Source organism: Solanum lycopersicum, chromosome 5, assembly GCF_036512215.1.
Source record: "Solanum lycopersicum chromosome 5, SLM_r2.1".
Classification (NCBI taxonomy): Eukaryota; Viridiplantae; Streptophyta; class Magnoliopsida; order Solanales; family Solanaceae; genus Solanum; species Solanum lycopersicum.
The window spans coordinates 36,109,339-36,133,549 of NC_090804.1; positions in this window are offsets into that span (position 1 = coordinate 36,109,339).

The window sequence follows — 24,211 nt, forward strand, 5'->3', positions numbered from 1 at the left end:
TTTTGTATCATCCGGGGAAGGCGAATGTTGTGGCGGATGCTTTAAGTAGAAAGGCGGGAAGCATGGGAAGTCTAGCTCACTTGCAAGTTTCTAGACGCCCTTTGGCTAGAGAGGTTCAGACTCTAGCTAACGACTTGGTGAGATTAGAAGTAAATGAGAAGGGAGGATTGTTGGCTTGTGTGGAGTCAAGATCTTCTTTTCTTGAAAAAATTAAGGGAAAACAGTTTGATGATGAGAAACTAAGAAGAATTCAAGATAAAGTATTGCGAGGGGAGGCTAAGGAAGCACAAATCGATGAGGAAGGTGTTTTGAGAATCAAGGGAAGGGTATGTGTACCCCGCGTCGATGATTTGATCAACACTATTTTGACAGAGGCTCATAGTTCAAGGTATTCTATACATCCGGGTGCAACCAAGATGTATCGTGACCTAAAACAACACTTTTGGTGGAGTAGAATGAAGCGTGACACTGTGGATTTTATTGCCAAATGTCCAAACTGTCAACAAGTAAAGTATGAACACCAAAGGCCCGGAGGAATACTTCAGAGAATGCCCATTCCGGAATGGAAGTGGGAAAGAATTGCAATGGACTTTGTGGTTGGTCTTCCGAAGACAATGAGTAAGTATGACTCCATTTGGGTGATTTTTGATAGGTTAACTAAATCTTCTCATTTCATTCCGGTCAAGGTGACTTACAATGCAGAAAAGTTAGCCAAACTTTACATCTCGGAAGTGGTGCGATTGCATGGGGTTCCACTATCCATTATATCAGATAGACGCACGCAGTTTACTTCTAAGTTTTGGAAAACATTGCATGCGGAATTGGGTACTAGGTTGGACCTTAGTACTGCGTTCCATCCTCAGACCGATGGTCAGTCTGAAAGGACGATTCAAGTGTTGGAGGATATGCTTCGTGCGTGTGTGATAGAGTTTGGTGGTCATTGGGATAGCTTCCTACCCTTAGCGGAGTTTTCATACAATACTAGCTATCACTCAAGTATTGATATGGCTCCATTCGAAGCATTGTATGGTAGGAGATGTAGTTCTCCCATTGGTTGGTTTGATGCATTTGAGGTTAGGCCTTGGGGTACTGACCTTTTGAGAGATTCGATGGAAAAAGTGAAGTCTATTCAAGAAAAGCTTCTAGCGGCGCAAAGTAGACAAAAAGAATATGTAGATCGAAAGGTTAGAGACTTAGAGTTCATGGAAGGTGAACAAGTCTTGTTGAAAGTTTCGCCCATGAAAGGGGTGATGCGGTTTGAAAAAAGGGGTAAACTAAGTCCAAGGTACATAGGACCATTTGAAGTACTCAAGCGAGTAGGAGAGGTAGCTTATGAGTTATCTTTGCCCCCAGGGCTGTCCGGAGTACACCCGGTATTCCATGTGTCGATGTTGAAAAGATACCATGGGGATGGGAATTACATTATCCGTTGGGATTCAGTTTTGCTTGATGAGAACTTGTCTTATGAGGAGGAGCCTGTTGCTATTTTAGATAGAGAAGTTCGCAAGTTGAGGTCAAGAGAGATTGCATCCATCAAGGTGCAATGGAAGAATCGACCGGTTGAAGAAGCCACTTGGGAGAAGGAGGCGGATATGCGAGAAAAATACCCACATCTGTTTAAAGATTCAGGTACTCCTTTTCGCCCTTGTTTTCCTTCTTTTGATCGTTCGGGGACGAACGATGGGTAAATTGGTATCTAATGTAACGACCCGTTTAGTCGTTTGGAGCAACAGACTTCAATTCTGGAAAAACTGGCAGAAGCGACGGACCCCACGATGGAACGTCATGGGCACGACGTACCGTCGCAGGGTCTCGTTTCTAAACACTTAGAAATTATGAAATTTGGGTGCTGAAATCGACTCTCTGAACTCTGTGACGGACACGCAGGACGGACCTTCATAGGCACGACAGACCGTCGTAATCCATCGTTTCAAAACACTTCAACTCTTGAGAATTTCGTACAGGGAACGACTCTCTGAACTTCGTGACGAAATGGCAGGACTGACCGTCACAGGCGTGACGGACCGTCATAGATTATTCAGTGGAAATTCACTCTTTGACCCTTGCGACGACCTGCAGGACGGACTGTCGCAGGCACGATGGCCCGTCACAGGCACGACGGCCCGTCACAGGTTGCGCAAATCCCAGGCAGAATCGGATTTCCTTACACATTTTAAGGGACGTTTTTGGACTATTCTTTCCTTAATTATAGATTTCGTGGGTTTATATTAATAACTCAAATTCTTGGGGGTTAAAAGAGGTAACCCTAAGTTAATTAGTAGGGTATTACTGCCATCTTTTATTCTTAATTATATATTAATTAGGGTAAAAGAAAGAGGGTTTAATAAAGAAAATAGAAAGAACAAGAAGGGAGAGAGAGAAACGATCGAGAAGAAGAGGAAAACACCAAGCTTTGAGGATTAACTTGCTTGATTTCAATTCTTCGGTGGAGGTAGGTTATGGTTATTTTCATGCTATTCGTAGTAAACTCTTAATAGCGAATGATATGTGTTAGTAGTATTGTAAACCTTCTATATGCTTAATTGTATGCTTGCATGAATGCTCTGATTATGTAATTGTGCTTAAATAAGCATGATGAAGCTATTGAATCCCAAATCTTGAAAAGAAACCCTAATCTACTTTGTTAATGATGATGCCTTGGTATAAAAGAAGGCTTGAATAACGAAAGTGGTGAGATTAGGGGATCGGGTGCCACGTTCCGGTACCAGGATAGAATATGGATCGGGTGTCACGTTCCGACACCAGGATAGAATATGGATCGGGTGCCACGTTCCGGTACCAGGATAGAATATGGATCGGGTGTCACGTTCCGACACCAGGATAGAATATGGATCGGGTGCCACGTTCCGGTACCAGGATAGAATATGGATCGGGTGTCACGTTCCGACACCAGGATAGTGTATGGATCGGGTGCCACGTTCCGGTACCAGGATAGAATGAGGATCGGAGTGTCACGTTCCGACACCAGGATAGTATATTGAGGAGCGGAGTGTCACGTACCGACACGAGGGGAATAAAGATAATGAATCTTGAAATATGTTAATATATCCAATCTAATGAACTAAATTCCCAAATGAGTATGATAAGGAGGTGTGAGTCCTCATTGATGTGCTTGGTGTTGTAACCAAGGGTTATGGTAACTATAAATGCTGCATGCTAAGGATATTAGTTGATTTTATGATATTGCCTAATACATACTATTTTCTATTTTGAGTTGGCCGATGATGTCTACTTAGTACCCGTGTTTTGTACTGACCCCTACTTTTATGTTATTCTTCTTGTCATTTGTGGAGTGCAGCAAACGTGCCGTCACCTTCGACTCAACAGTAACTCAAGCCAGTTTTCGTCACACCGGATCTTCAGGGTGAGCTAACGTTTCTAGCTTGGACTGGATATTCTTCCTCATGTCTTGATGCCTTGAAGTTCCGGCATGGACTAGCTTTTACTTATTTTTAGCTTTTAGAAACTCTTAGAATTAGTAGTTTAAAGTAGATGTTCTTGTGATGATGACTTCCAGGTTTTGGGAATAATAGATGTTGAATATTGATAGTTATTGAATTGGTTTTTATTAATGAGTTTAAGTCTTCCGCATTACTTTCTGTTGCTATTACATTGAAATGTTAAGGCTTAGATTGGTTGGTTCGCTCACATAGGAGGGTAAGTGTGGGTGCCAGTCGCGGCCCGGATTTGGGTCGTGACACCGTCACAATTTTATTCCTTTATACATCATATCGTATAGGGTACTCAATTCAAATCTAGGTTAGAAGGTAATTCCAAATAGGGTTAGGTACCAAGATGCACCTAAGCACAGCTTTTCATCCACAAATGGATGGACAAGAGGAGCGTACTATTCAAACCGTTAAGGATATGCTTAGAGATTGTACAATTTAGTTCAAGTCAAATTTGGATAATTAATTGTCTTTGGTTCAGTTTTCTAACAACAATAGTTACCGTTCATCTATATATATTACCCCTTTTAAGGCCTTGTATGGCAGAAGATGTAAATCTCCAATTCGATGGTTTGAAGTGGGTGAGTCTTCATTTTGGGTCCCAAATTTATTTATAAGACTTAATAAATTTCATATAGTAGGAAACGGCTTGATAATATCCTATAGTCAGAAAAAGTCTTATGCCGCCCATAGGAGGAGAGACGTAGAGTTTAAAGAACGTTATAAGGTGTATATAAAGATATCACCTATGAAATGGGTGGTGAGATTTTGCAAGAAAGGGAAGTGGATTACTCGGTATGTGGGTCATTATAATGTTTTTAAAGGGTTGGCAAAGTTGCTTATTTATTCAGACTACCTTGTGAATTGGTTTCGGTTCATCCACTGCTCCATGTCATGAAGTTATGTTACCCTTATCTATTTGATGAATAAGGTTAGTTGTTCCTATTTATAGTGATATTAATGTGATTATTTAAAGTTGCCTTGATTTATGGTTAAATAGTGAATTTTATACTTTGTTACAATAAAATACAGTGATTTATGCCTATTGAAATTAAAGTTCTCAAGAAGACGCTCTTTTACTTGATTTGAACTTATGTTGTGTTCTTTGGTATGTTGTGCATTAATTAGTTGGATTGGTCATGTTGATATGTGTTTAGAAAGCTTTGGCACAAGTGAAAAAGCAAGCAATAAATTATGAATTCGTATGAATTGATACTGATGTTTTTAGTTGCATGGAATAAAAGGACATAAGGTTATATTGACTTGAATTGTAAGTCATGTTTTGATATTTTGTTGTTGGGTGAGCTACTAGTCTTGAGTCTATTACTTCCTTTCAACGAACTTTACTGTAAAGACCCGCAAGTACCCACTAGAAGTAAGGGTATTCATGAATCGATACGTGGGGTACTCGACCTCTCGGAGGTCTTGTGAAAGCCATTAGACATCATTTATTCCATAAGTGTATGAAAAGTAATGTGGTATTAAAACGTTTCACATGAAATAACACTTCAAAATATATCTATAATAAAAAAACATAATTAAAGCTAAATCTCAAAGTCGCTATTTTTGACATACGATTATATTGTGACATGACCAACATTTTTTCTATAATAAAATATCTAAGACTATTACAATACTTCCAATAAGGAAATCTAAACATCAAGATATCCTCGAATTTAGTGAAGACATACCAACTCTTGCTTGAATAAAAGCTTTTACTTAAAGACTCCTCTCAAATTTCACCAACACCTTTAGATATATATAAAATATATGGAATTATTACAAAAACTTTTACTAAGTATTCCATAATGCATAAAATCATGATAAACGTAATTTTATATGAAACATGCTCTTTTTGAGAAAACCTTTTAAGACAAGTATAATAGTCACTCAAAAGTCATCATGTCCCACATAAGTTACATTCAACCATATAGCATCAACATCACTTCAACTCATTAAAAAAGTATACACCTCCAACCAAGGTTGTCCTAAGACTTACTTAAGTAAGACAAGGAGAGACCGCCCATTTAAGATTATTCCCTCTTCCTTTCATTTACTCAAAACCTAAGGTTACTCCAAGATTAAAATAAGTAGGACACGAACAGACAGCTCATACACCTACTTCAAGATTACCAAACCTCAATGCTACCCTAGATACAGGAAGTTCTAGTAAACATACATTAACTAAAGTCATAATTATTCATTAAGTCAATTAGAAAACATATAATTCATTAAACACTTCACATAATTCTCTTAGAAAGACCTAGGGAACCTACATTCTAGTACCATCAAAGCCTACTCGTTTCATGTATAGATAGAATCCTATTCCACTACCTAGACGTTGTATAACATATAAAATTCTAGAATGTGACCAACATGATGAGGATAGGTAATAGCAGACATAGACCACAGTTGTTAGGCATGGAATCCGGAGTCATAAACATAATCCGATGGAGGGTGTTTGTCATGGCCCAGATTCTAAAAATCCAAATAGCAACCTTCGTCGTTGACATCTTAGAGGTCGAAGACAAGCCTTATCTTTGATTCATCACATTCATATTGTTAATTTTAGACGAATATTAAAATATTTTAAATGTATGAAGGATACATAGACTTCATATATTTATTTCATGAATTCATCATATACTAAGCCAAACATAATTGTTGCAACCATCAATTATAAGAATCAATTAGAAACAGAATAAGAATATATCATAAATATGTTTGCCAAACACAACCTTATTACAAAATCATCGAACATAATGTACGAAAGAAACGGTAGGAAAATCATCCACTAGATTTTTCTAAAACTATGGCTAGATTAAAACTGTAGCATCCTCGAAATGAAGAGAACCTACCATACGGTATAGAGAAACGCTGTTTTCCAAAGCAGTGCAAAAGTCGTCAATCTGTCTCTTAACCTACATCTTTAAAATAGTAAATAGTAGGTGTTATACACCACTTGTACTAAGTATGGGTGTATGAACACATGCACATAAGTCGGATGATCAAAGAAATCTCTTCCTAAACAACATGTTATTTCTTGAAAGCCTAGTCATTAGACTTTCCTAAATCGTTTGTTGTGAATTGTGGTATGAATATGATGTATTTTAATTCATTAAAATCACACAAATAATTTTTTATATGATTATAAAACATTAGAATAATTAATATAATTTTAGAACAATTCGAGCAAAGATTTGAGATTTTTTATCCTTTTAGGCCGGTAGGTCCTCTTTGTACACTGAGATTATTTTTCAGTCTTTTTCTTCTTCTTGTTGTGTGGTTCAATAATTATTTTTGTCCTATATTTTACTTATAAGTGCAATGATTCATTGTAATCACATACCCACAATGAACAAATTTCAGTAATCCAAGGACTATGGAATGTTTTCCCTACCTTATAGTTAGTCATTGTTTTCACTATATTTATTACCTTTCATTAGAAATTATCTATTCATAATGCCATTGATTTCAATACTTTCATGTTTTATATTTTTGAATTTTCATATACACGATACTTTGGAATCGTTGATGTAGCATTAAGACATCTAAAGAGAGGGCCCATCATACGGTACCTCAACCCGAGGGACTTCTTTAGCAAACACAGAGTCTGCTTTATTCGTTCATTCGTACTTCACATTATTCATTTCATTTATTCATAGGCTGATGTAAACACGAGCTACACTTAAGATGAAATTTAAGACTCTCATCAGGATTATGTAGTGCAATGACCAAAAAAGACCAAATGTCATTACCTGAATCGTATTTCACCTCTAGATTGTCCTGTACAAAAACCTTCATTATCGTTCATGTCCTTATCTTTCATTCTTTGAGGATGACCTCATTCTTTCTTTGGGAACTTTAACCTTAACTTTCATATATCATCTGAGAATCATGAAATCTAGTGTCTGCTCCACACCAAAATGAGGTAGAATCACTTGCAAAAATGACCCGAACATGCTAGAAGTATATAGGGAGTCAAACCCTTCTAGATCCCTATATTGGGAGTATAGGTTAAAAGACTAGGAGATATAAAGAAAACCATACCCGGCATGTGAGATATTTTCATCCCATGAAGACCTCCGCCCTTCACGAAGAAAGGCATCCCTACTTATAGCTAGTCGATCAGTGCTCTCTATAAAGTTCCATTACATTCAACTCATACATCATGGAAGCTGACTTCTAGCGTGAGGACATCATTTGTGATTAGATGATGTCTCATCCCATCATTATTATTATGTGTGAATTGTCCTTACACTTATATATAGAGTATGATTAAGACTTGTCTCTTGACGTTCAACACTTTCTTAGATGAGTACATTTAGTGACCTCTACTTAGGCTTTGTTTAGACTTGTCTCACCATTCATCTTAGCCTCTTATCACGTTGTCACCATTTTGATTAGCATCATATATTAACATAATTACTCACCTCATTATATGAATATTTATTTCTTTTTTATCTTCAATTGTTGACTCAAGAATTATGGAGATTTTGTTATAGATTAAGATTTACTTACTCTATTGATTACATTGATGAAATGTGAATTTTCCTTAAAATCATTCTTTAATGTTAATGAGACTTGCTCACACATTCTAACACCTTCATACGTGAGTATTCTTTTAACATCGTTGCTTAGGCGTAAGTGAGACTTGTCTCACTTCCTTTAACACCCCATTCTTGTAACTTACCTACTTTACACCCCTTTAATTATGTTATAACTCACGTTACTTAATTACTTTAGTGTAGTAGAATCATATCATCGTTTATGGATGATAAGGACATCATTCAATGAGTTTCATGAGTTCATATGCCCTTCTTTTAGCTCATGTTGGGAGTTGTGCAAATGAGTGGCATGCCCTTGATAATGGGCACATTGAATTAGTTTAGAATTGTTTATATTATTTGATACTGTAACAACACAATATTTGAATATTAATAGGATTGGCCTCAACCTTTGATCATTTAACTACATAACCATTTTTGTTGGTATGTGCAAATGTTACGTTTGTTCATATTTAATTTCAATATGTATGAAATATTATCAAATCTTTTAATTGTTTAACATAATATGATATACATTCACATAAATCACTTTTAGACAATTTATTGTTAGCCATTTTTCTTGCATACGATTAGTATTGGCATAAACAATTGAACATAGATTTTATAACCATATTTATTTGCATAGGTCAATTTTCATGTTTAACATGCTTCTGTTTTTATACATTATACGTCATCCAATATTTTTGTTATTTAGCATAATGTTATATAAAATTCCCTGCCAATTATTTGACAATGTAGTGTTTGCCAATTTATTGGCATAAGGCAAACACTAACTCAAATTATGATTTCATGGAGATAGTTTTAGCTACCCTTATAACATAACTTTAAGCATAACGTTTTTGTTAACATCTATGACAGCATCATATTAGAATTTTATGAATATATCATCTTTATAACGTCATATTAACAGAAAGTATGCACAACAGACCATAACATATTCATAAATAAAATTTTTGGACATATCCTTAACATAGTATAATTCTTTTAATTTACATAATAACACTTAGAATCAAATAAGTCAAATTAATAGGTTCATTAAATAATTATTTAATCAAAAACCGTATACATTATGATAATCTACCATCACATACTAACAAAATGATTTCTAAGATATACAACATTGTAATTGTAATAAGGATACTAGGGAAAGGAGTTCGTCAAGAACGACGGGAAACATCTCTAGTTTTCAAGATTTTTGAATCATTCGAATGAAGGTTTTCTTGGAGAAAGAAGTCCAGGAGATAAACTTATACCTTTAGTAAAAATTAATCTACAAAGATAACCTTGAACGAAATGTTAAAGAAATCTTGAAATCGCCCTAGAAAAATCAACAAATTTTCTATGTTTTTCTTCCGTTCGTTACTTACTATTTTTGCGTCCTTTTTGTCTATAAGTTTGAACATGATATTTTGGTTTAAGAACTAATATTGAATCATTCAAATTACGGTTTAATAAGTTAATTAATTAAATCAATTAACTAATTACGAAAAGTCCCCTCCTAGATTGACTAGAACTAGGAAAACACAATACTTGGTCTGATTATAAATTTTTCCAAAAGATTTCGTTTTCCCCTTAAAATTATTTAATTAAATGGCTAATATAATTAATTAAGGTACCTAGGGTAACTATTAAAATGTCCCTATATCATTGAAAAAAGTATTAACCCTTGTAGACCATCATTGGTTAGGTACTAGAATGTTTCTTGAGTTGTACTAGGTTAGTGTATGAATTAAGTTTGACCCCTTTAATATTAATAAATTACCCTTAAGTCGTTATAACCATAAATAATTATTTGAACCATCCTAGGTTAGGTACTAAGATGCCTTTTTTTGTTTTACTCGAAATCTAGATATTGCTTTGCGATTAAGCATCCTAGGTTAATTACTAAAGTACCCTTAAGTCTTTAGGATCTTAACTACCACTTTGGACTATCCAAGGTTAGGTACTAGGTTGTCCCTTTCTTCTCTTAACCGAAATCTGAAAATTTCTTTTTTATTTTCGGTTTTAGAACTTTTAAATTAATTAATTAATTTGATAAAATTAATTAACTAGATAACCTAGGTGAATTTCTAATTTACCCCTAAGTTATTACGACCATAACTATCATTTTGGACCATTCTAGGTTAAGTACTAGGTTGTCTCTTTAACTTGTACTAGGTTAGTGCCAACCCTGTTTTGGTACTAGGTTTTCGGGTCCACTTATGGGACCAAATCGGTTAGCACTAGGTTATTTAGATATTTAGTGCAGTAGTTATGTCACGACTGTATGATAGACCCCGCACGATACTAGCGTCGTTAACCTCTCAGAGGTCGCAGACAATCCTACATACGTCATTCTTACTTCATCTAGATTAATTTTAGCAGAAAATTTGAACTTTTTATCTTCTTAATTCACGAAAAACATTTTAAACTTAATATTATAGGGGTTCAAAAATCAACCATATAATATAAAGGTAATCAAATGAAGTAAATAGTTTGTAATTGCATTAAATGTGTATTGGCCAAAACGGCACCAATAAAAAGTTGAAAAAGAAATGGGAAAGGAGACACTAGTGTAACACGCTCCACTAGCTAAAGCCTACGTCTACACTAGATAATAAAAGTAGACAGCATCAAAAGCATGAGGGCCTTCAAGGTGCGGATGAAAGATAATCGTCTTGATAGCTGCAATGTCGTACTTACTGTAAGATCTAACGTTCACCTGCGCCTGCACCTATAAGTAGATATTTGTATGGAATTAGTACGCATTAGTACTAAGTATGGGTATATGGAAGAACACACCAAGGAAATGAATGAGAAAGAATAGATAATTCCTACCAACATGATTTATGTAAAGTCAAGTCAGTAGACTTGCCAAATTTGGATCAGGAAAGACAATGGACCTGCAAAGTTTTGATTTGGAAAGTCATGCCATGAGTGTAACATGCATCTTCAAACTTATCATTTTTCAAACATCAAAAAAATTAATTCACATAGCAAATATCATAATTCATGTAACACATAACATTGTTTATATCATTCATTAATATGCCATGGGACCTTCGAATAATGGACTTGACATTAAGACATCCCAAAAATGAGGGATCAACATATGGTACCTCAACGAGGGAGTCTGCTTGAGCAAACACAAAGTCTACCACATTCATTCATATGTACTTCATTTTATATTACTCATGGGCCAGCGTAAACACCAGCTCTACCTAGGATGTAGTTTAAGACTTTCATCGGGTTCGTTGTGCAATTACCAAGAATGACCTAATCTCATTACTTTAACATGTTTGGTATCATTCGTTTCATTATGTGCATCATTTGAGGATGGCCTCATTCATTCATTGGGAACTTTAACCTTAACCTAAATAAATAATGTAAGAATCATGAAATCTAGTGTCACAAAAACTCACAACGAAAAGAGGTGGAATCACCGGACAAAGTGACCCAAAACGTTCTAGCGTACATGGGATTAAACCCCGCCAGATCCCTATATTTGCAGTATAGGTTTGAAGACTACGAGACATAAGGAGACTAATACCCGGCATGCCTGACAGTATCATCAAATGATAGTTACGTGAACCTCCTCCCTTCCTGAAAGAGGGAATCAACGCTTATAGCTAGTCTATCGGTCTTAGTATAAAATTCGATTACATTCAACTCATTCTTTATGGAAGCTGACTTATAGAATGAGGACATCATAGCTCAATATATAATCTCTTATATCATCAATAGTATTTAGTGCGTTAATCTCAATACTTTCATTAGAGTATTCATAGAGACAAGACTCTTCATTAACTTTACACTCTAATAGGTGAGTACAGTTCGGTAACATTTACTTAATCTCATTTGATATTGATCTCATCTTTTACATTAGTCTCATATTATCTTGTCACCATATTCATTAACATTAGCACATTTGCTCCTCATAATAACTCACCCCTTTTTACATGAATGTTCATTTCATCATATATCAATGCACTTTGCCATTTAATGTGTTTAACACTCTTATTTAACCCTTGTAGGGTTTCATCACTTCATTGTTCATTTCATAATTTCATTGTTCATTTCGCCATATGCCAATGCACTTGGCCATCTAGTGTATCTTACAGTCATACTTAACCCTTCTAGGATTCATCATTTCATTAAATACATCTTAGGTTCACTTATTTAAATCGTATGCTAGACTTATGGGTCTATACATACAAGCCATGAGGCTTCATTCATAGTTTTTTAAGAGAATCATATCTTCGTAAGATTAGGTAGTACAAGACTTATGTATCTTGTATGTATGCCAAGATCTCGATTTTGATCTATGAAGGTGGCATTCTTGAACATTTATTCACTTATGATTTATGTAAAAATATGGAAATTTGGGCAAGGGAACCTAAGTTCGAACCCTTAGACAATACTTATTTTTTTTCTTGAATTTATTTTTAGTCTTCATGACATTAGGACCCTAGATTGAGCCCCACCATCAACATTCTATCTTTAGTCTTCATGACATTTGGGCGGAGGATTGTGGGATCGAACCCCCACAACCCTTTTTATTATTTTATTTTTTTAACTCCTCTTGTCCAATTTCGCATAGACTCCACAACCTCTCTTTAATTACTCTTTACTTCGCTAGGGACTATGAGGTGGTTGGTTTGAACCCCCATAACGTCCTTATTTTTTTTATTTAACGTTTGACTTACCTATGCATTGTCAATAAGGTAGTGTAATCGAGTCCCCACAACATCACTTTTTCTTTAATTTACCCCTTTCTCCTTTAAAACCGTGATGTCATGGGTTCAAAGCCCACACCTCACACTTCGTTTCTTTTAATTTACTTTCCTTTCATTCTCTACCTAGAGGTCGTGGTTTCGATTCCCACGCCTCCTATTTTATTTTATTAATTTTAGTGCTCTACACTTTCAGCCCGCATCAAAAATTTCGATCCCCCCTAACCCCATATCTTTTCTTGCAAATTTAAGGCATCCACGGATGAGGTCATATGTTCGAATCCAAATGGCCTCATCCGTTTTTAAACACATTAAATTTCAAAATTACTGCTCCATACTTTAGCCTAAATGATATTTTTTATTTTTGATGGAAAATTAGTCGTTTTGTTACCTTAATTTCACCAATATTTTGACTTGAAAACATAAGAAATGTCATGGATCATTTGACACCTTTTTTGGGAAGATTTCATGGATTCGTTTAAAACATTCTTATGTGTAGATTCATTATTGTTTTTGCTGCAACATTTCACTTAAAATCAGTCACATACGCCACATATTAAAATCACGAATTACTAATTTTATGCACGTTAATTACAGCAACCAAACAAACCATTTTAAGACTTCAAAACGGATAACAACACCTCCAAACAATTACATATTACACCACATCATTTTCGGTTGCCATCATTGAATATGCTTCCTATTTCCAAACACAAAATCCCAAAGAATATCACATTTCACACTTAGCTATTAGCAACCATACCAAGAACATGATTTCTAACCTAATTTAGATTGAAATCGGTTGGACACTAGGGAAAAGGAGTGCAACATTCAAGGGGAAAACCCTAGTTTTATACGTTTGAATTTTGTAGAAAGATATTTCTCTTGGAGAAGGGATTCTAAGAGAGAAAACCCATCCTTGTTGTAGCTTTCCAGAAGTTCCAAGTTATACCCTAAACCTCCCCTAAATCTTCAACACAAATCCATCGATCAGATGATGCAAAGTTTTCTTTTCTTAAGTTAGCTTGCTTGCTTGTATATTTTTTTTTGTATGTTCTTTCAGTGCAGAGAACATTTGATTTTTTTCTAATGTGTTTATTTTATGTTTTTTCAGATTATTTTCACAGACATTTTCGTGTGAAATAAAAAGAGAGATTGAGAATGAGACTTTAGACATAGGCTTAAGATAGTAGGACTTATATTAGGCTTAGGAATCTAGTTAAGGACATAGTCAAATAAGGTTTTCTTAATTATTAAAAATCATATATTTGTTTTATTTTAAATCATCAATTTATTAATTATTATTAGTTAATTATATTAATTCAATATCTTAAATAAAATTCATATTAATTTAGTGCTTCCACCATGGTTCGAACCCCGGTGAAGCATTTCCTCACTTCAAGAGCTCAATTTCGGATAAGTATCCCTAAATTGCTCCTCAACCTCATTAATTAAATAATTAATAATATATTTAGGATAATTACGATACTACCCTTATCTTGGAAAAACACCATTTAACCCTAGAATTTCCAAACCTAAGATTTCCTCTTTTATATGTTCGGTATAGACTCCTTCGAGTAAATTTTCGTATTCGAGATCCCTACATGGTTGGACTCAAAATTCCTCGCTCAAGTAACTCCGCAAGTTTGTTTGATTGGATGTTGCAAGGGCGGTAAAGTATGGTTCTACGCGTATCAATCCGTGTGAACCCGGGTCTATTCATAGGAATTCTTCACACAATAAATATCACTTAGTGTAACCATTTTTAGGGTTTTTCAAAGTGAGATCCTAGAATTGGTAGGTAGTGTAGGACCCACATGGAGTGTTACTTTGTGCACGTTTTCCCCCTAACTATCCTAACTAAATTCGGTTAGGTTGGTCCCCTCCTTTGGATGATTCTTTACATGTCTTGAACATGTGTTTGTTGCACTTTCATTACTAACTATTATCTATGGTTCATTTGGGAATGTTTACTTATTGTCCCAAGGATCCTCACTATGTACCTCGGCAATGTTTAATCTACCAGATCCTTTTAAATGGTCATGTTTTATTGTACTAGGCTTGAAACTTTGATGCCTAGTAGTTCATGTGAATTGTAAAGACGACATTTTTATTAGCTTAGGGTCTTTATTTTAGTTACATTCAGTACACAAACTCATAGATATTTGGAGTTTTACTAACACTCTATAACCCAATATTTTTTACTATGCCCATAATTTTCTAATATTCACAATATTTATAAATAATGTGCATTGGGATGCCTATTTACCCTTTATACAAATTCTTAAGAACCTGTTGGGATATTTATTAACCGTATGATTTTCCAGAATGTTAGATTATTCCCCCCTTTGGAAAAGTCGTCCCCGAATGACAGTTTAACATCATTTATTAAACATGTAACTTTTGAAAGTTAATTTGTCATTCTTAAATGTTTTTCTTTTGTGAATATCTGAGTCACACTTATGTGGATGATGCATATTTTTCAAGCTTGTCAAAAGCTTCATATTTGATACTGAGGAATTTCCTTCTCAATGACAATTAACTTAATGTAAATCACAAATCATGCAACACATAAAATATGCCTATGCTACATATAAACAACAACATAAAATGCAACATAATTTCGTTTTAACTTACATAGTGCTATTATAAGACATACTATTGGGGACTTACCATATCAAATCAACTAAATCACATAAACATAGAGTTTCTTAACATAAACAAGACTTAGGAAGAGTATATTTAACCTCTTATAAAACATGTTATTAGCCTTAAGATTTGAAACTAATGACGCCAAACTTAATTTCAAAGGGTCTTGACACTATTCCATCTATTTCTCTACATATACCTTTGGCATTAACACTATCCCCTATGGGAGTACTAACTAGAAAAGGTTCATGTAGGATTTCAGTAAGTAAGTCAAATTGATTATCCACAAAAGGAATTACAATAAACAAGGTAGATCATGAATCTAATAATGCAGAAAACGGAAAGGAGAAGACAACAAAAATACCATATCCACATCTGTGGACTTCTCATGTTCCTCTGTTCCTTTCAACGCATGGAAACAGTTTCTCTTGTGGAGTTCGGCTATAGACTTTTTCCGAGGATGAGCAACTACCTTGGCTTGTTAGATTAGAACCACGCCCTTCTCATTTTAACATAACTAATTTGGAAACTAATGTGTTACTACCCAATTTCTATCGTGTATCATAGGATAACACTTATGAAGAAAATCCATGTCCAAGCCATATTCTTTAGGTGGTATGCAGCCAACCTATCTTTCTCCTCCTCATCAACATTCATAGCAGGATTTTTGACATTACCATGCTTTAACATCCATTGTAACAGCCACACTCACCACACGTCTTTCATCCACGTTGGGCATTTCCATTATGGCCCCTTCCTTGGAAGGCAAGAACTTTATCCTTGCGCCAGAGACCAGTTGGACATCCTAGTTATTGTGTGTATTCTTCTACGCATTCACACAAGAAGAAAGTTAGATACTTATATTGACAAAAAGTGTCAAAGTTCTAGATAGAACGATAAAGAGTAGAAGAAGGGTGAATTTCCAATCATCGTGTAGTCTCTAAGTCATGATTATGGCGCGCTACACAACCATAATCTAGAAACTACATAACGTGGTTGTATTGTGCTTCAGTTCCAAGGTACTTTAACATGATGCTCTGATACCAGATTTGTCACCACGCGGATTTTGGAATCTAAATCGCAACCGGCGTCGTTGAGCTCTAAGAAATCGCAAACAAACCTTATTTTGAATTCATCACATTCATATGGTCAATATTAGCGGAAAATTTAAAACTTTTTAACGTATGAAGTATCCATAGACTTCATAAAGTTTTTTCATGAATTAATCATATCGTAAGTTGAACATAAATGTAACAACCATCTATCATAACAATCAATTTGTCTAAAACTAAGGTTACACTAAAATTGTAGCATCCTCAAAATCGAGAGGACCTACCAAATCATCTAGAGATATGCTGATGTCTAAACCGTTGCAACAGTCGTTAATATGTCCCTTAACCTGCATCGAAAAAAATTGTAAATAGTAGGGCTTAGTACACCACTTCTACAAAGTACGGGTGATGTACACATACAAATAAGGCTATGCATGATGAAAGAAAGTAATTTCAAAACAACATGTTGTTTCTAGAAAGCCTAGTCACTAGACTTTCCTAAATTTTTAGCTATGAATCGTGGTATGAATATGATGTATTTTACTTTCATGTTTTGTATATTATACATTTCATATGCATAACACTTTTGATTAGTTGATGTAGCATAAGGACATCTCAAATGAGGGCCCAACATATGGGACCTCAACCCAAGGGCCTTCATTAAAAAATACGGAGTTTGCTTCATTTGTTCATTCGTACTTCACATTATTCATTACACTTAATTTTTGGATGATGAAAACACCAGCTATTCCTAGGATGTATTTTAAGATTGTCATCGGAACATGAAGTGCAATGACCATGAATGACCTAATGTCATTACTTGAATTCGATTTCACATCCCGATTGTTTTGCACAAAATCTTTTTGTGTCGTTCATTTAATTATTTTTCTTACTTTCAGGATGTCCTCATTCTTTATTTTGAAACTTTAACCTTAACCGACATAGATCATGTGAGCATCATGAATTCCAGTGTCTTTCCTACACCGAAAATAGGTGGAATCATCGGCCAAAATGACCCCAACAGGGCAGCGTATATAAGGAGTTGAACCGTGTTAGATCCCTATTTTGGCAGTATAGGATAAAAGAATAGAAGATATAAGTAGATCCATACCCGTCATACCGGACACTCTCATCTCATGATGTTTAGGTGAACCTCCGCCCTTCCAAAAGGAAGGCATCAACGCTCATAGCTAGCCTATCAGTGCTCAGTATAATGTTGAATTACATTAAACTCATACATCATCGAAGTTGTCTTCTAGCATGAGAGCATCATATCTCATTAGATGATTTCTCCTCACTTTATTAGTATTAAGTTTGAATTGTCCTTACACTTACATTTAGAGTATGATTAAGACTTTTCACATGATATTCCATACTCTTTTAGGGGAGTAGTTTTAGTGACCATTACTTAGGCTTGGTTGAGACTTATCTCACCATTCATATTAGCCTCTTATCATGTTGTGACAATTTTTATTAACATCATAGATTAATATAATGGCTCACCTCATTACGTTAATGTTCATTTCTTCTTTATTTTCTACTGTTGACTCCAATATTATGGAGGCTTGCTTCTAGATTGAGATTCACTTAATCTATGTATGACTGTTCATCCTTACTTTATATTAATGAAATTAGAATTTTCCTCACACATCATCCTTTGGTGTTAATAAGATTTGCTTACACATTTTAACAACTTTATACATGAGTATTCTTTTAACATAGTAGCTTAGTTTTAAGGGAGACTTGTCTCACTTTCTTTAACACCTCATTATGTTGACTTGCTTACTTTAGACCCTTTTTATTATGTTATAACTCACCCTACATACTTACTTTAGTGTAGTAGATTCATATCATCGTTTATGGACGATGAGAACTCCGCTCAATGAGTTTCATGAGTTCATATCTCATTCTTTTACGTATTGTTCATATTTATATTTAATATGGATGAATAATTAGCAATTATTTTAATTATTTAACATAATATTATATCCATTTACATGCATCACATTTAGACAATGTATCGTTAGCCATTTTATTGGCATACGATTAGTATTTTTTTAAACAATTGGGCATAGATTTCATAACAATATTTGTTGGCATAAGTCAATTTTCGTGTTCAACATGCTTAAGTTTTTATATATTATACATTAGCCAATATTTTAGTTGTTTAACATAATATTATAGCCAATTCTCTACAATTTGTTTCACAATGTAGTGGTAGCCAATTTATGGGCATAAGGCAAACATTTACTTAAATTATAATATCAGTGAGATCTTTTTAGCTAACCTTATAACACAACATTAAGCATAACGTCTTTTAAACAACTTTGAAATCATCATGATAGAATTTTCTGAATTTATCATCTTTGTGACGTCATATTAACAGGAAATATGCTTTACAACCGTAACATCTTCATACATAACATTTTCAAACATATCTTTAACATAGAATAATTCTTTAAACTTGCATATTAACACTTAGACTCAAACGAGTCCAATTTATAGGTTCATTAAATCATTATTTAATAAAAAATAATACACATTAATATTAGCAATCAATTCATACCAACAACATGATTTCTAACCTATTCAACAATAAAATCGTAACAAGGATACTAGGGAAAGGAATTCAACAAGAATGACGGGAAACCACCATAATTTTCATGGTCATAAAATCATTAGAAAGAATGTTCTCTTGGATAAATAAGTACATGATAGATAACCATACCTTATGTTAAACTTATTCTACGAAGACAAACTTCAACGAAGTGTTGAAGAAACCTCGAAATCACCCTACAGAAATCGATTAATTTTCTTTAATTTTTTTGCGTTCGTTGCTTACTGTTTTTACGTCCTCTTTGTCTATGAATTTGAAAGTAATTTTAGTTTCAATAACTTATATTGACTGATTGAATTTATTTTTTAATAATTTAATTAAATAAATTAATTAACTACTTACTAAAAAGCCCTCCTAGATTGACAAGAACTAAGAAAACACAATACTCAATCAAATCTGAATGTTTTCCTAAGAATTTTGTTTTCCCCTTTAAATTAATTAATTAAATGGATAATTTAATTAAATAAGGAACCTATGGTAACTATTAAAGTTCCCATAAATCATTGGATAAAAAATTAATCTTTTTGGGACCATCCTAGATTAAGTACTAGGATGTTTCTTGTGATGTACTAGGTTAGTGTAAGAATTTCTGTTTGAATCCTTTAATCAAATTAAATAAATGTCTAATTAAATTAATTAATGTACATAGGGTAATTACTAAAGTATCCTTAAGTCATTATAACCATAACAAATCCTTTGAACTATCGTAGGTTCGGTACTAGATTGTCTTTTTTCTGGTTTTAACCGAAAATCTTTATATTGCTTTGTGATTTCTGTTTTGACCCTTTAAATTACTTAATTAAATTTCTAAATTAATTAATTAAGTAGCGTAGGGTAATTACAAATGTACCTTTATGTCGTTAGGATTTTTAGAAACTCTTTGTACCATCCTAGGTTAGGTATTAGGTTGTGCCTTTCTTGTCTTAAGCGAAAACTAAAAGTTTCCTTTTTATTTTCGGTTTTAGATCTTTTAAATTAATCAATTAAATTTATAAACTAATTAGTTATGTAACCTAGGGGAATTACTAAAGTACCCCTTAGTTTCTAAATTTATAACTAACCTTTTGTACAATCCTAGGTTAGTACTAGGTTGTCTCTTTAACTAGTACTATGTTATTGTCGACCCGGTTTTTATCCTAGGTTATCGAGTGCACTAATGGGTCAAATTTGGTTGGACCTAGGTTATTTAGCTATTTGGGACAGTTATTTAAGACCTAGATTTTGTTACGAAGTTAGGCCCCACATAGAGTGATCCCTTGTGTATGTTTTCCCCCATAACTACCCTAAACAAATTCGGTTAAGGTGGTCCCCTCCTTTGGAAACTTCTTCACAGTTCTTGCACATGTGTTTCCACATGGGATGGTTGCACTTTCCTAACTAACTATTATTTATGCTTCATTTGGGATATTTTACTTACATTCCCACGATTGATCACTATGTCCTTGGCCACTGCTTAATCTACAAGATCATTTTAAATGGTTATGTGCTATGGTGCTAGGATTGACACTTGGATTCCTCGAACCTAATAAATTGGTTGTGAATCAAAACAATTTATACTTTTAGCATAGGGTCTTCATTGTAGGTACAATTCTAAAAACCTTGGATTATGTTATGCGTACTTGGATTTTTATAAAAATTGTCTCACACCCCATAGCTAATTTTATATAAAATGCCCAATACCTTCAATACCCATTATTAAACACCAATTGGTTATTCACTAGGCATGTAATTTTCTGAAATGTTATATTAACCGTTTTTTGTCTATAAAATAAGGAAAGTTATCTCAAGTTAGTGTTAGTGGTGTCATATTGTAGAGCGAGATTATGAAGTGTCTATTGAAGATATTTTAGATGTTTATGCACTAGAAGTGATAATGCTGAATTTTGATGGTGATTGTATTGAATAGTATGATGAATTAGTTGTCGCACTTGATAGGTTTTAATATTGCTCCAAACAAAAAATATTGTAGTTAGATATGAAGAATAGTGATCTCTACTTACCAAACCTTATGTTGAATAGGATACAAAATTTGAACTTAATGCTCTACCATCGCCTTAAAGGTATGAAATCTAGAGGGAAGATCGAACTTAACCGGTAATAATTGTTGGCAATTTGAGTAAGATACGAGTAAAGGTATTGATTTGTGTTTTATAAGGTTAAACTGTGTTTATTGCTTTGAGATTTTATTTTAGTTTCTGGTCCAGAATATATTGTCTGTAACATATGCGGAAAATGTTATTACATCGGACAGGGCCGTGATGCTGTCATCTAATATGGTGGGGTTTAAGGATTGATTTTTCCCACATCCATATCAAAAAGATCAATAAGTGGGACTACAAGGACACCACCACCCTTCCTTTCTTGTTCCTAATACTTCATCTTTTCGAGGATGCTTCTGTAGTGACCATGTTTCTTTATTTGATGAAGACAATAGAAAATCAACTCATTCAGGTTGATGCCAACCTCGCTGAACCACAAGGAAAGCAATAGTTTTAGATACCACCTCTTTTATAATATCTTGATGTAGATGTTCTGAAAATGCAGGCTAATAAAACAAACATTCATGTTATAACTCGAAACTCTAATGACTTAAGATAGAGTCTCACCTAGTGTATATGTCTTTATAATGTGTTTGTAGGCCTAAATGAAGGTAGTTAACCTTATTTGAATGTTCTAAAGCCTAAATATCAAAAAACGACCACGACGTCCAGACACTAGTGAAAGTGACCTATTATGTCTGTATGTTTTTAAAGGGGTTTGAATAGTCATAAAAAAGTTCAACTTAGTGAAAAGTCTTAGTGTGCATCTTATAGTGTGTTTAGGGTAAAAAATCCTGGTACGACTCTCCAAGGACCTCCCTAACGTACCTCAAGGGCGACAAAAACATTTGACCCTAAATCATATCAAACGACAATACACATCCACGAGAGGAACGACGAGTCGTCTATTGAATGATACTTCATCGTTGGTGGACGTTAGTGAGTGCATATTCATTAAACCAAAGCCCATATAAATGTAGCCACTGTATTAAACAATGTTTGACCAGTATGGTCCGAGATATAGTCGAAGGGACATCGACGGAGAGTCATCGTTTGATCGCTAGTTCGCTACCTCAAAATGGACAAAGTAGGGGTAGTTGGATAATTTTCTATGTTTTTAATTAATGATTAGGGACGGTTATAATTAGTTATTTTAGGACTATTAAGGTATTCCAAGTCAGTAATCTTACCTAACACTTGATAAATCCTAAAACAGAAATAACTCCAACGTCACTCAAATTTCTGTCAAAACCATAAAGGCACATATTCAAGAACAAGTTCATGATTTTCTAGCTTCATGATCAAAATTTCCTTCAGTGTTATTTATGAATTATCAAGGTATGGAGTTTATTCACTCTTGGGTCTGTTTTCCCCAAGAGGCTCTTCAAAGATTTAATTTCAATGTTATTCAAAAACCTTGTTTTCATCAAATTTCGTTGGTGTATTTTTAGATGGAACTCTGTAGTTTTAAATCATGTATTATTGTTTATTTAAGTATGATTATCTGTGGATTTATGTTTTCCCTAATGACTTGATCGAAGTCTCTACAAAGACATATGAATTCTCTTCTTCCCCTAACCATAACTTGTAATATAGGATGGTTTAGTATAATATGATGATGGTTTGCAAATTTCTCGTTATGTATCACTGATTTGAGGGAACAATCTTGGATTAGATTCTTGGAAACCATTGGTAAGACATTCAAGATCATGGATACTTTACTTCAGTAAGGTTGTTCTATTCTTTATGTTGTCGATTCAATTTAAGTATAAACATATTAGTATGTGTTACGACCCGAGAGTACCTCGTAGAAGTTATGGCATTCTCATATCACAACATGTCCTACTTGACCTCTTGGAGTTCTTGTACAAGCACTTTGAGATCGCTCATTGCATACATGTAAGAAAAGTAGTGCAGAGCTAAAAAATTTCTCACAAAGCAACAATACTAAAAAATATCTCTTTTATAGAGAAACATAATAAAAGGCTAAGCTTCAGTGTCTCCATCAGAAATATGAATATATTGGGACACGACCCATACTTCATCATATATAAAAATTGTTAAGTTGATTAGAATACCTCAAATAAGTAAAACTAAACATCATCATGTCCTCAAATCTAGTGAGGACATACAAAATTTTGCTTGAATAAATACTAATCCAAGCTTCCACTTCGAGACTCCTCTCAAATTCCACCTACACCATTTGATAGAGACAAAGAGTATGGAATTAATACAAATACTTATAATAAGCATGTCATAAAAAATAAAAATCATGATAAATAGAATTTTTTTATGAAACATGATCTTTTGGAGAAAACCTTTTAAACCAAGTGACATAGTCACTTACAAGTCAACATATAGGCATTTAAGTCAATTCCATAATATTGCATCAACTTCATTTTAATCCATATAAATGTATATACCTCCTACAAATGGTTTTCTTAAGACTTACTTAAGTAAGAAAAGAAGAGACCGCCCATACACCGTCATCAAGAATATCTAAACAATCCTTAGGACTACCTAAGAGAAGATTTTTCCCTTTTGCCTTTCATTTACTCCCCACCTAAGGTTACTGGAAGATTCACCTATGTAGGACAAGAAGAGACCGCCCATACACCCTATTCCAGCATACCTATGGAACCCTCAAAGCTACCGTAGATAGGAACATTCTAGTCAACATACATTGGCTAAAGTCAAAATGATTAATTAACTTAATTAGAAGACATTTCATTCAGTAAGTAATTCACGTAATGGTCTTAGAAAAAAGTAGGGAATATATACTATATCACCACCAAAGCCTGCTCATTCCATATCTAGATAGCGTTCCATTCCACTACCTTAACGTTGTAGAGATTATTAAATACTAGAATGTACCACACATGATGAAAATAGGCAATAACCAACATAGAACATATTAGCTAGGCATGGAATTTTGAGTCTACCCTACTCTTAAAGAGGGTGTTCTACTTGCAAAGCGTAGAACTAGGACACAAACTATATTGGCACACTGGTAAGGAATAGCAACGTCTGTTATGCACTCTAGTTTCCTTCTCATGTATAGATAGTTTGCACTGTAGTCTCCTCAAGTATAGCTACATCCCTTA